At 36.7% G+C, this 14,964-nt stretch overlaps 1 long non-coding RNA gene across 2 annotated transcripts in view; it reads left to right on the forward strand.

Moving 5' to 3' along the window:
- Positions 1-8,944, forward strand: part of LOC149790186 (uncharacterized) — a 35,760-nt gene extending 26,816 nt beyond the window's left edge. For both annotated transcript variants that reach the window (XR_016424033.1, XR_016424032.1), the window contains one exon: positions 8,586-8,944. This is a non-coding gene — a long non-coding RNA (uncharacterized LOC149790186). The remainder of the gene's footprint in view (positions 1-8,585) is intronic.
- Positions 8,945-14,964: the final 6,020 nt, after the last annotated feature.

Here is a 14,964-nt window from a genome sequence, read left to right on the forward strand (position 1 = left end):
CGAAGCTTTAGAACTGTTAGGGGAACGCGTCCTGTACTTTGACACGGACAGTTGCATCTACATCGATCACCCGAGTCAACAGCACCCTAACATCGAAGGAGACCGTTTAGGAGCCTGGACAGACGAGCATTCTGACGACAAGATTCTAAGTTTCGCCAGTGGTGGTCTTAAAAATTACGGCTACGAATACCGGGACAAACAAGGAGAAGTGCACACGAAGTGTAAAGTGAAAGGATTGACTCTGAATTATCGTACCAGTCGAGTGGTGAACTTTGGCGTATTGAAAGAAGCTTTGCAGTCTAGAGAAGATGAACACTTTAAAGTGACCACCTATCAACCGAACAAGATTGTACGTTTACCCACTCACCACATCGTCAGTCGACCCTTGGAAAAAGTCTGTCAAATCGTGTATCAGAAGCGAGTGCAGCTTCCCAATCACTTTACATTGCCATATGGCCATGTCGGTATAAAACATTGGTTGTAAGTGGATAGCCACTCACCAGAAGCATGACTACGCCACAGCAAGAATCAAGTGAGAAACCTGATGAGAACTCCAACTTCAAACCCTACCATTTTCCAGTCTTCTTACCTGACTATTGTGATTGTGCCCGTCGATTGGACACATTTCAGAAATAGTTTACGGATAGGGAAGGATTACCTTCTTCGCATGTTTTAGCTAGAACAGGATTTGTCTACTTGGGACCTGAGTCAGGATTGGGATACGAAGTACAGTGTTTTGCTTGTGGACTCAAGTTACGAATGGATCTATGTATCTATAAAGGTTCAGCTATTCTGGAACACACTCGATGGTCTTTGCACTGCCCTTACCTTTCTATGGCCTTTCCACCCATTGCACTACGGTACAATTATGACGGTACCTTAGAGACAGTACCTTCAAAAACTAGATATAGAAAAGGAACGATGTACAAGCTTGAGACTGCATTGTGACTAGTATAAAAAGGGGCTATGGTCAAGATCGATAGTTCATTGTGACTACCAAGACCAAGCGAACAAGATGAATACTTTCAGAGAAACACAAAACAAGTTCAGAAAGGCACAATTCAAGTTTGGGGCTTCTGAAGTGGAATGTGATTGTGAGCCTTGCGATGGGAACGATGCTGTACGCTGTGACCTTAGCGATGCCGTAAAGCATCATGAGAACTTTGTTCTCACTACCCCTCTCATGGAAAGTGATGCTGTGCGTGTCAAACATGAGGGATGCGACAGCGATGCTGCTCGTCCTGTTGGACACTTTACTGGGTTTCATTTTAAATGTGGATGTTCACCTTCACGTCTACCCCCCTACGGATGTCATCCAGCCCTGAGCAAACTCCTGTCCATGTCACCCAACCCTCATCGAAACGAACCTGTGAAAGACGAATATTCGTTCCCTGTGTGTTTGTCGGAATACTGCGACTTTGAAAATCGTCTTCAATCATTCAAAGGAAAATGGCCTAAGTATCTGGGAGGACCGATCCCCAAAGAATTAGCCAGAGCCAGATTTTTCTACTTGCACGAAGGGGATAAAGTCAAGTGCTTCAGTTGCGGTGTGTCACTTCACCACTGGGAACCACAAGATTCGGCCTATCTAGAACATGCTCGTTGGTCACCGAATTGTCATTACTTACCCTTAGTGGGACCGAGACATTGAAGTAACTTACCATGTCGTTAAAGAAGAAACCAGATTGGTTAGGAGTCAAATGTTGGACATCATCGAGACCAGTATTTAAACTTCATTTCAAAAACGATATTGAATCATTACCTAAAGAACTGCAAGAGAAGATTTACAAGGAAGTTTGGCAGGGGCTTGCCAGAGTGAAATCTCAATGGGTAACTGTAGAACTTTTATTCCGAGAAATTCACAAGAGATAAGTGAAAAAAGTCAACCAGTGTGTTAGATTTCTCTGGGTCAAGGGTGCATTCATACTATTATATCGCTTTAGACCGTTTACATCAAAAGAGTTCAATGAGATTCTTGAACGTTACCCTGAATGGCAGTGGTCTGAAATTACTCACTATGTGGATTACTTTTGCTCTAGGAGAAGATTGTGAATTGTACGTTTTAAGTGATGATCTTGGTAATATAAGATTTTAGTCTTAGGGGGATGTTTTCCTTCACGTCAACGCTTTAAGTATAAGAACCCACAGTATTCGTCATTCAGACCGTGTGATCGACGAGAGAATCTAATCCGAAACCGGCTAAGCAATGAAATTATCTAAATTACACTAATAAATACTTACATAAAATATATATATATCAAATTTGGACCAATGGCGAAGACAAGGATTCGGTCTCCCTGAACTCTCCATTTATGAGAGGCGAGTGTGATCGACGAGGGAATCTAATCCGAATCTAGCCAAAAGTATTACAAAATAAATACACTCACAAAACAAGTACCAAATTCTGAACAATAGAAAAACTCATTTTATCAAAACTAGCCCACTGACTGATAAAACTCTACAAACAAATATCATTAAATTAAAAAACACCTAGTTCAAATACCAGGAAGAAATATACAGGGGGTGGGTGGTGGGAAAAACAAAACAAACCTTCTCCACTTCTCCTAACTTAATACTCACCTAACACCCTAACTAACAGCTCCAAAAGTCTATCTTCTACATAGGTGACAGCTAAGACAAAAACTAGGTATAACCATATAGTCCCAAAATAGAACGTATAAGGTGGTCGCAAGAATAGACCATCAGGGATCCCCCGTATTAAGACCCTAAACTTACACATATAAGGTAGTCAAAAAAAACCAACGACTATCGGGCCCGGCGGCACAATGCTGCAAATATGACAAATATATAGAATACCACCCCAAAAATTACTTGTATAAGGTAGTCAAAAAAACCCAGTGACTATAGGGCCAGCAGCACAAGGCTGCAACCAAAATTTACAACTAGATAATTAGGACCCAAAAACAATTACTCAGTAAGATGGAAAAAACACCAACTCCATCCAGGGCCAGCAGCACAAGGCTGCAAAACCAATCGACAAATACTGTCACCTAAAAGCTAACATCGACCTCAATAGACTCTATCTCTCTTAAAAACAGCACAGAGTTTTTATGATTCAAAATTCCAAAGACGGAAATTTAGAACAAAAATACCCTGGATCAGAAAAACCCTGCTAACCTGTGGCAAGACAACTCCGCCTGAGCCTGACCACTTTCGCCCTTTGCGACGGAGAGACATCAAAACACATACGTGCAGTGCACGCATCATAAATTAAAAATACGGACTAGATCGGGTCCAATCCCACTAGTCGCTAATCAATGCAAATGAATGACAGAGTGTGTGCTGGGTCCAATCCCACTCAAACAAAACATAGGCCTTACAATCAGATCGATGTGTACACAAAAGTACCTTGACCTGACGGCCCAATCAATTAGTGTTCTGTGAACACAGATATGCCTGGAGGAAGTGGCTCCATTCCTTCCTCCAAGGAGTAATCAGTTAGGTGCCTGTGGCATCATAAACCAGTGGTACATGCTCAATGCGAAGCGCACGCCACTATAATTCAACTCAACAACAACAACAATCGTTCAGACCATTCCACGGAATAAACAAAGAAGATGGAGGTGACAAAATTATTCAATCTATTAAGAGATATCTACTTTTGGATAATGGATGTTGAATATGTTGTAGGAAGAATAGAAAAGGAATGGAGTGATGGAAATAGGCAAGACTTGTTAACTATTCAAGTCAAAGGACTAAAGGTGGCCGGAGATCTCATCGCAGGGATGATAGAAGAAGAAGTCAACAAGTCAAGAGGATTTACTGACCCACCTTATGTCAGAGTGGGAAGTTTGAAGGAAGCACTGGACCATGTCATCCAAGTCGGGTGCTTCCTGGAAAAAGTATTGTATTGGATGGAGTGGCGATACGTAAAATGGGGGTTCGACCAGTTGACAAAAACGGAAGAAGTAATGAGGAAAGTGCTGACGGAAGAGGTAAACAACATCAAAGAAAGGTGGTCTAAGGAAAGAAAAGAAGAAGAAAATAGAAAGAGAAAAGAAATCTTTGAGAAACTCAACAATAACTGGATAAGAATACAGGAGAAATTCCGAGTGATAGGTCATCCTGACTGGATGCCTGAGTCAGAAATAAAGAAGAAGATGACAGGAATATTGGTAAAAGTTAGAAGATGGTTGAAGAAGTGGAAGAGTTAGAAGAAGAAGAAACCCAAAGGCCCTTTTCAGGGCCACTCATAGGTCTCGAAAAAATCTTGACTTTCATTGCCTACCCTTTTTTTTTCTTTTTTTTTGTTTTAAAAAAAATAAAAAATAGAGACCCCTCCCTGTTTCAATATTCGCCTGTTCCATTTCCATAGACCCATCAGGTCGGGACCTTATTAAAATAGGGTCCTGACCCTGTTCCATTTCCCCTTGATGCTCAACAGGCCCAAGATTTTTTTTTTTTTTTTTGCCCATGTTAAATTCCCCTTGACGCTGTACAGTCCCACCCTGTTCAATTCCCCTTGACGCTAAACAGTCCCATATTCCCATGTTAAATTCCCCTTGACGCTATATCGTCCCAAGGGTTTCCATAATGTTAAATTTCCCATTGACGCTATATCGTCCCAGGGTGGTTTTTAATGGTAAGTCCCATTGACGCTATATCATCCCACTTCACTACTATTGAGTATATATTTATAAATCTGAAATGGTTAATTAAAAATAGTTATTAGTCAAATTAACAAGGATGCCAGTTACTAGCTTTGATACTCTGTTTTTGTTAACTGAAAACATGTAGACTCAAGCCACATCTATAATGATAATTTCTGGCACTTTCAAGGCTGATATAGCCCTTTCATTAAAACCTGCAAACATTTTTGACAATTTTATCTGCACACATTGCTGTACATTTTATACACATCTGACTTGCCAGTATTTCTCCCAGCCATTGAGCTACCATTGGCAGAAGAGATCTTTTTGCGAAAAATATTTCCAAATCAAATCCTGTTTGGTTACTTGTAAATCGACATGGAATAGCACAACCCTAGCACAAATATTACTATCCCTACTTCGTGGAGACATTGAGGCTATGACACTGTAGCTACTCAACCTTCTGTCCTATGACCATTTTTAATTTTGCGCTAGATATGGCTGTTACCAAATACCGGTGTCTAAACAGTACATAGGTGCTTTCTGGAAAGATTTGCATGCAGTAAGATTGCACATCAGATCCACAATATTTCCATCAATATCAACACAGATTGGAGGGGGGCCTTTGAAATTGTTTCTACATATTTAAACAGGTTTTCAATGAATTGTTGCTTTTTGTTTTTATTAGCAGGTATTTATACATTTATAAAATGAGTGTCCTGTATCACAATATGTATCAATCTTCCTGCAAAAAAGTTTCCCTTGTTTTTTTGCTCCCAAGTTACTCCCATTTTATTCTTGATAAAAGTAGCTACCCCTCCCCTTACATCTCCTTATAATCATTCACAATTATAACCCCATTTAATTTTTCCTCATATGAAGTTATTAGTTCTTTAGTCAACTTATTATGTGTTTCTTGTATGAAAATCATATCATAATTTTTCTTGTTGTTTAGTTTAATTATTTTTTGCCTATTTATTCAGTTTAAATTTGCTGAGGCTATATGGAAGTTTTTTATATCCATTTTCGCCTCTCCACCAGGTTGTTGCATTTTTGGTTATACATTAAGTATTATTAGTTTTAATTTAGAATTGAAATATCACCTAGGGGATCAAATAGTAATTTATTAGTCAACATGTAGACCCACTCCATGACCTTCTTGAATCTGTAACCCAGAAATTCCGATTAACTATGCATCTTTTAGAATCATACAATACATTATATAAAATATGGTAATGTATACCTTAAAACAATACTGCATTTTAATCCAAGTTTCCAATTTTGCAAGAAGTTGTCCCGCACATGCAAAATCATCTGCTACCCAATATGTAAACTTGTCGCCAGAACATAAATTCTCAAAAAATTCCCCAGCGTATAGTCTGTTTCTAAATTCTTTAGTAATTTTCCCCCATCAACAAGACGCAAACACATTGCATCCTATTTCATTGTTGTTTCTCTTCCACATAATAGCTTATTTTTTATAAAATGTTAAACTTTACTAATCTTTTTTCAAGATCACTTTAGTTTGCAAAAATATATCTTGTCATTTATTGGCATTCTACATTGAATTTTGTAAACTAGCTATAAACCTGACCTAATTACTCAACTTAACTGCTGACAGAAACAGTCTACAGTAAATGTATTTCATTTCTATAGCTCGATGGATAAACATTACGTCTTTTCAAAGCTGTGCACAGAATAGGCCGACATATCACGAGTCAGGAAAACATGGGGGTGGTATCCCCTGTGTCCAAAATTAATATCATTTTAAATAGAATATTCTAGTGACAGTTGCCTCTTTTCAAATGGTAAGCATTGCTTTATTTTATTTTCGTCAATCTGTCAAATTCGGGATGCATTTTGCTTTAATATTTGAGATGGAAACCTTAGGTGCATAGAAATGTCAGACAGCATTGTACATCATGGATGGTGTCCAACATACTTTTATGATCAGAAAACAAAATCCCATTGTTTTAGTTATGGCCACTGATTTTAAAAATATTCATCCAAGCTAAATATAATAATAATAATAATGAGGACTTTGTATAGCGCCTAATCTTTAGAAGTTCTAAGCGCTTTGCAACTTTCGACAACATAAAAACATAAACAATGATATGATTACAAAAACAAACACCATGAAATTAGAAAACATAAAAAACATGCTGAGAATATTTAAGGTAGTTAACATTATTAAGTTTTTAAGTTTGTTTTTGCAGTCAGAATAAGTAGTTTTGAGAGCACTCTTGAATGGGATCACTGAGTCTTTGTGTCTAAATTCAGTGGGCAATTCATTCCATGTTGCTGGGCCCTGGTATGCAAAAGAATGCTGTCCATATGACTTTGTTTTCATAGTGAGAATAATGAGTATATGATTGTCGGAAGAGGAGCGTAAGTATCTTGCTGGTGTGTACACATAGGTGAGGTCGGATAGGTATGTTGGACTAGAGTCTGTCAGTGAAACGTAGCACAGAGAACAGATTTTGTGTTTGATTCTGGATCGAATGGATAGCCAGTGTTGGGTACAGAGCAGTGGGGAGGTGTGCTCTGATTGTGGTACTCTAAGTATGATCCAAGCAGCTATGTTTTGAACTTTTTGAAGTCTCTGCAGTAGATATTAAGATGAACCAGACAGAATTGAGTTTCCATAGTCCAGTCTTGAAAGTAGTAATGAACACACAAGTGTTTTAGTGGCATCAACTGAAAGATATCTGAGAATGGAGCTGATGCGTCTCAGCTCAAGATATGCAGCCTTGCATATGTTCATGACATGTTGGTGCAATGTGAGAGTACTGTCCAGAGTAACACCTAGGTTTTGTACTGATTGTGTGAATTTAATATTGATGTTGCTGATATTTATTGTGTGAGGTAAAGGATGTGAATGAGAAAGTCTTTGTGTTGTGATCAGAATGGCATCAGTTTTATCATCATTCATCTGCAGCTTTTTACAAGTCATCCATGATTTCACATCAGAAATGCACATCTCTACACCTTGGATGGTAGCATCAACTTCATTTGGGTGGATAGATTTGTATATTTGGGTGTCATCAGTGTACAATTGTTGAGACACTGGATGATGATCTGTGACACTTGAGAGCAGCTGAGTGTACAGAATGTAGAGAACAGGTCCAAGAACAGACCCCTGTGGAACACCACAACATAGATCAGCTGGGCTGGAGTGTAATCTATTTGCAGACACAATTTGTGTCCTGTGGCAAGGGCGATATGCAGATTGTACATTGCTAAAAAGACTGTTTGAATTCAGACAAGATACAAGCTGGGATCGAACAACCTTTTCTAAGATTTTTTTTATGAATTGGAGATTAGAAACCGGGCAGTAGTTCTTTAAATCGTTATGGTGTAGTGTTAGTTTCTTCAGCAGAGGTTTTACAATGGGAGTTTTGAAAAATGATGGAAATTATGCTGATGAGAGAGAGGTATTAATAACATCAGTTAGTGAAGGCAATACTGGATCTAAGCACTGAAGCAGCAGTAATGTTGGAATTGGATCAAGTTCACATGACTTTGGTGCACTCTAGGATTATTACTTAAGAATGCATTTATTGGTGGTGAGAGACTAAATACATGACTTGATACTTGTGTTTAGCATTAATTGGAAAGCTGAAGATTAGTAATCTTTTGACATACATATCTTAATTGTACCATTTAATTTGCAAAATTCAATGTAATTTGCATTGGTAAAATGTGTAGCACAAGAAAAGTCATTATGAATCAGAGATAAATCATATCTTTGTTTTGTCTGGAGCTTGACTAATTTATTGCACATTTCTGTACACTATTTTGTCTTTGATCCAGGATTATTCACTGCATTCGGATGCATTTCATGGTGAAAATTCACCAGCTGGATTTAAAAGTGGTGAATATTGCTAGCGATTGTTCTGCAAACCCTGTATGTCACAAGGAGTCAGTGTATTCAAGGACTCATACAGTATTTACAAATTCTCATTGATATTTCAGATGAAAATGAAGAACTGAAAAAAAGATGAAAATCTCAAGTGGAAACCTTTCTGGTCAGCCATCTCATCCAAAACCTCCTGAAATGGAGAGTATTTTGCAGACTCCAAGATTTCCTCTTATCCTGCTGGTATGTTTTATTTAGTTTATCTGGTCTTTTTTCATCAATTGCTTTTATACCATACCACAATTGGAAATTCCTTATCAAAAGTATGTATAAATTTCATCATTTTTCTGTCTGTTTAATAAGATGTGTTTAAGAGTACTTACTTACTCATGATGCTGTATATATGAGATTAGATGTTTTCTTAAAAAAGAATGCATTTTGTGATATATTGTATCACTGCCTTATATACAGTGGTCATTGCAACCAGTATGCATTTTATTTACATGCCAAACAATTCAGTCAGATTTCTTTGTTTATTTTTTACTGCAATTAAGGACTAGTGATTATTTTTATACATTTAACTGCATCCAGAAGGACAACACCATCACCATCCCCATCCACTCTGGAGTGGAGAATATAAAGATTTCTCTCTGCCAGTTCCTCTGCAAGTAGTAAGTATTGAGGATGGAAAAAAATGTACATTATAGAATAATGAAACAAATACTACAGGTGTTGACTTTTATATAATCTCTTATTTCATTTACAGCTCACTAAGTACGAGTAAGTCAATTATACACTGTATTCATAAATTTAATTCTCATCTAAGGTAGTAGAACTGTTTTATGTTTGACAAAATGTTGGGTAATTTGTGGCAGTACACTAAAAACACATTTTGTAGCATTTAAAAATGCTTATGTTCAATGCCCGTAAAACTCATTGGTTTGTTGTCACTTCAGTTGATAATAGTTTTGTCATCTTGTAGACATTTTGAATGTTAGTGTTCAATGCTAAGGTCATATACATTGAGTCAACATCAAAATTTGTTTGGAAAATGGAAGATTATGACATGAAAGCACAAGCTCTTGTAGCTTAGATACTGTTATTTCAGAACATTGTGAGATGTTAATTAATTAAATTATAGGTCATAAAACATACTGTTCAAGACTTATTTGTGCAAATAAACAATGAATTGTTTTTCATTGATGTGTCGACTGTTCATCATTCCATTGGTTTTTTTATTTTCCTTTCTTATGTATACCATTGTTTTCTGTAAGTCAGACGCCTAAACCATCTACATTGAATGCAGACTTTACAGACACCAGCAGTGAAACAACATATCCAGGGAATAAAAACATAAAGGATTATAGGGAAAAGTTTTATTTATTTTCAAATAAACTGTACAAAAACCATGTATTTCATTCCATAAATATTTTTCATTGTTAAACCCATGTTCACTGTACAGATCTTTATAAGGAGTTTATAATAATGATCTTGATCTTTCAAAACTAATTTCATCACAAATCTCTTACAGATTTCCAGTTCAATTTACTTATGAAACTGGACACAAATGTTGAGAATTTGTTGGAGCAGCTGGCCCTCCAAGTTCATACACAAGGCCCATACACAGAATATAGAGAAGAAATTCTTGAAATGCCATGTGATTCAGTGGAGGAACTAGAGGGCCTTTGCCAGAGGTTGGAGGAGAATCCCAAACTCTCCAAGAAGATGGTAAATTGGGGCCTTATTTTCTATTTTAAAAAACTGTTATAACCTTTATTTGCTGTTGTGAACCTCAATATGCATTATGCATGTTCTGCGGTGCCTGTATAATTATTTTTGGGGGTGGGGTGAACATGTAGTGGTCAGCTGTTTTGTCTTATGGATGTAGGCCAAAACATGTTTAGAGATGAACATGCAACAGGTATTTTACTACATGCACTATTACATATTATGTGGCTATTTTAATTCAATCCTTGAGTGAATGTCATTTATGAAGTTAATAGATTCACGGTGGTTAATTTGGTTTATAATTGCTGTTAGTACATTGTGTTGCATAGTTAATGTTATCAAATTTTTTTCAAGTTAGAGAAAATAAATTTGCTTGCAAAACCATGGCAAAAAATAACCATATACAAGCATATTTTGTCACATCGATCATGAAATACTACTAATAATAATAATATCAAAATCAAAAAATAGTAATATTATTATTATTATTATTTTCAGATATGCTACTTGAGCTCCCTTGGCAGGTTTACAAAAAGACTGGCCAGAGTATAGTCCAAAGGGACGTAAAGGGAAAAAAGCATTTCAAGAGCTTGTGATATGTCAGGTTTTGATAAGTAAGTATGGCTTGATTTAAATTGTGTTTTTCATGTGACTTGCCAGAGATTTTTAAATGAATTGATAAAGTAACTTGAGACCACATTTCAAAGTACATGTTTTAAAAATATTCCATTGATTATTGCTGGCATTTAGAAAAATGCAATGCATCCTTTGTTGTGAAACTTATTTTAAAACATTATATTACTCTTGCAGAAGCCTGCTTGAAAAATAATGGCAAAGCAAAGGCAAATGGAATGGAAGAGGCCATATCAGAGACCCTCCAATATGCACCCAACCAATGCAGAATGATAAAAAACAAGGTAATCCAAATGACTCTTATTTCATCAATATTGGATTCAATTTCGTCTTTTAAAGCATAGTATTTGCAAAGCAGATGCATTTCTAAACTGATAACAAAATCAGCTTATCCTATTGCCCAGGACTATCAGAGCTAGAGTACAGCTAACTACATTATACATACATCTTGTCTGATCGGACAAGTTGGTCCATTTGGAACTTTTATTCACATGAAATATTTGGACAAAATAAATTCATCTTTGCGCAAATTGATTGCACTATCCACTTGCCAGAAATGACAAGTGCAAAGTTATCTTGTATCATGGCTTAACGATATTAAGGGAAGCACAAGTGCAGTGAAGAAAATTTCATACATTTTTATAATGCTGATTAACATGACTTCTGTATATATAAGTAGTGCTGAGATGATATGACTTTATTTAAGCATTACAGTTTTGTTTTAATTTGCAGGAGCCTGAGCAGAAGAAGTAATAGATAAACTTTACAGTGGAGTTGGAGACTGATTCTGATTCATAATCTTAATTAAATCTAGAAAATAAACATTAAAGTCATATTAAAATATCTGTTGTATTGTTTCCTTCTTTCATTTTTCTCTTAAAAACAAATGTCTGAACCTTTAGTCTGTAAATTCAGTGGATTCCTTATCAGCCCATCTACTTTTACCTTACACCATGCTACGTTTAAAAAAAATGAATTATCCCCATTGGGGTAGGTCTTCCCAACCCCTCACCCTACTTTGTCAACTCACCTGCCACATTTAAATCTAATGGAAGGCCCTGCTGTAAAGCCTGTTAGTAAAACTACCCAACAAGAGGATTTCATACATTTGCAACTCCTGGATGGATGGTAATGTTTTCATTTTTGTAATGTAGATTTGGACATTCTTGCCACCAGTATGGAATATGTGTTTCAGAAACACAAGCAGCTTTCATCAGATTTGCATATAGGTTTTATATGTTGTGAGTATGTTGTAGGAAGTTTGTTTTAATAACATTATACAGCCTTCCAGCAAGTTCACCAAATCACATTGCCACAACGTTATATGATGTTGCCACAATCTTATGGCAATGTTATTTCAACATGTAACTGTTAGCTCTGTTACACCTCTCCATGATGATGACACCGACAGCCTGGAAGAGGACCCCTCCCACAGACTATTATGAAAGCAAGTTCAATTACAAATTTTATTAAATCTCTCTAGGTCTTCATTGCTTTCATGGCCAAATACATGGAAATGGAGGAAAATGAGGGAAGATCATATGATCTGAAGCCAGTGGAAATGGCAGAAAAGTGTCTGTATTGTTCACCAACTACACCTTGTTCTTACAAAATGTGGCTGTTACACATTCCCATGATGATGTCACTGACAGCCATCAGTGAGGAATGCCCCAACAAACATAATACAAATTGCTTCTATTGTAATTGTTACAATTCCATTCTGACGGCTCCGATGTCCTAGTGGTTATAGAATCCGCATCAGAAGCGGGAGGTCATGGGTTCAAACCCCGGCCAAGTCATACCAAAGACTTACAAAAATGGTATTAACAGCTGCCTCGCTAGACGCTCAGCATTAAGAGGTTAGTGTTAGGACTGATCGGCCTGGTGTCAGGATAATGTGACTGGATGCAACATCACACTACATGTTTGCAGCATGATGCCCCAGTGCTATACATCACTATAAACTGCCACACTGCAGACATCGTAGCAATATGACTGAAAAATTATTCAAGCTACGTTAAAAATCCAATCACACACACACAATTCCATTCTACGATCCAGAACCGACACTAATTCCATACTACAGTTCTTGCATTTCAATCCAATTTTGCTTTTGAAATGTAGTGCCACTCGATTCATAATGAACCCATTCATTTCAAACACTCACAAATACTTACTATTCCTGTCTACAACTGAAAAATATCTATATAAAAAAATGTGTAACTGTGTTTTATGCAAGGGCATGGACATGCACAAAAACTTGCACCTGAAGCTTGAATAAAACCCCGACTTTGGATAAGACTTTACCCATCGATTACTCCAGCTTGGGTAAATTCCGACCATGGCGATTTATTATATATCCATTGACTGCTCCAGCTTGAAGGCAAAATCCAAACACATCCCTAAAAAGATAACAAGTATAACTGCTCTTTACCTTCTGTAAATGCCACTTGAGCTTCCTGATGCTGTTGTATCTGCCATTTGACAGAATCACAAACGTGGATATATTTCTTAATTGCCTCTAGTTGTTGAGCTAGTTTAGGTGTATGAAATTCCATAGTGCAGACTCACTTATTATTAATACTACAACAGTGATTTAATTACACATCACCTGTCAGCACACCAATGATAAGTCAGTTATTTTATAACACATCAACAAGCTTGCCCCTTGCACCCCCCCCCCCATTTTAGTTGGGCACCTGTGGACATGAATCTGCAAGGCTCAAATTGTCATTTTTAATATAAGATCTCAACATTTTTAAGGCCTTAATTTTAAAGACTGATCCTTAAAAACCCCAAAAGGTCAGTTCATCCCAACCCGTCTGGTGGATACAAGGCTCAGATCGGCATTTTACGAGGTTTGTTTACCCCTGTCCCTGCTGGTTAGAAGTACATAATAAATACAAAGTAGAACCTTGGTATGCATTTTCTTTGGCCATGTTTCTCATTTCCTCACACTTGTTTTGAAATCCTTATATTATCAACTGGGTCACCAGCCTTCGTTTAGAGTAACAGCAAGTACATATATATTTAGGTCAAAGGAAACACAATAAAAATGTTTGATTTAACAATGACATATTTGCCTCAGGTCTGTGATCCTGAAGTGAATATTAACTGTCCATTTATTTTCTTGGCTTTTCTTTACTAGGAAATTGATAATAGAGATTTCTGCGATGGTGAAGGCAATGTAAAAATTGGTTACTATAACATACTTTTTATGCCATGTTTGAAAAAGTAAATCCAATGGAAAGGTTATAGTCTGAAAATCTTCATTAAATTAAGTTGATATGGGGAAAAAACTTTAAGAATTCATAAATATTTTTCAGTGCTGAATAAAGATATAACATAACACTTTCTGCTGTGATTTTAATAGTTTCTGGCAGCATGAAAAATTTCTAGAACTATAATGTATAAATGTTCTCAAAAGATTATGTTAATATGGGGGAAAAATCTGTTATGAAATAAACAGACAAGATCTTGTATGAATTCATGTTATCTTTAAATATGATATTTGTGTGAAAATATCTGGAAGAAAAAACAAGATGGTGCCACTCACACATACAATGTGGTTGCCACAGTGGCCATATTAAGAAACTTTTTATCACTACTTCTGAATGGATAATTGTGTCAGTGTGTCAACATGTGTAGAAAATACTTATGTTGATGTCTAGCAGGTCCTGAATGAGAATTATGGTGCTGTACAGACATCCTATAAGGCCACCAATGTGGCCATCCTGAAAATCTTGTTATCACTACTTCTCCTGAATGAATCGTCATATCAGTGAAAGACTTCTTATGTCTAGTTGGACGTAAATGAAAATAGTGCCAATCTAACCTCCAATATGGCTGTTTTAATGGGCATCTGGAAAACCCTTTCCTTGCTACTTCTCCTAGATGGCTGGTCATTTTGACATTGTGCTTTCACTAGATGACCTATTTGATGTCTAGTTGGCCGTAAATGGAACTATGCATATGGTTTTGATGTCTAGTTGGTGCTAAATGTGGTTTTTGCTCATAGACTTCTAATGGTATTATAGTTGGTTCCTTAATGAAACTGCTGTACAAAATTAAAAGGCCTTCTCGCTTTCTACCAAGTTTGGATACAATTATCTTCACCAGCTAGGACTTCTTGAT

Source organism: Sinohyriopsis cumingii, chromosome 10 (assembly GCF_028554795.1).
Source record: "Sinohyriopsis cumingii isolate HCF-2022 chromosome 10, ASM2855479v2, whole genome shotgun sequence".
In the NCBI taxonomy this organism is placed as follows: domain Eukaryota; kingdom Metazoa; phylum Mollusca; class Bivalvia; order Unionida; family Unionidae; genus Sinohyriopsis; species Sinohyriopsis cumingii.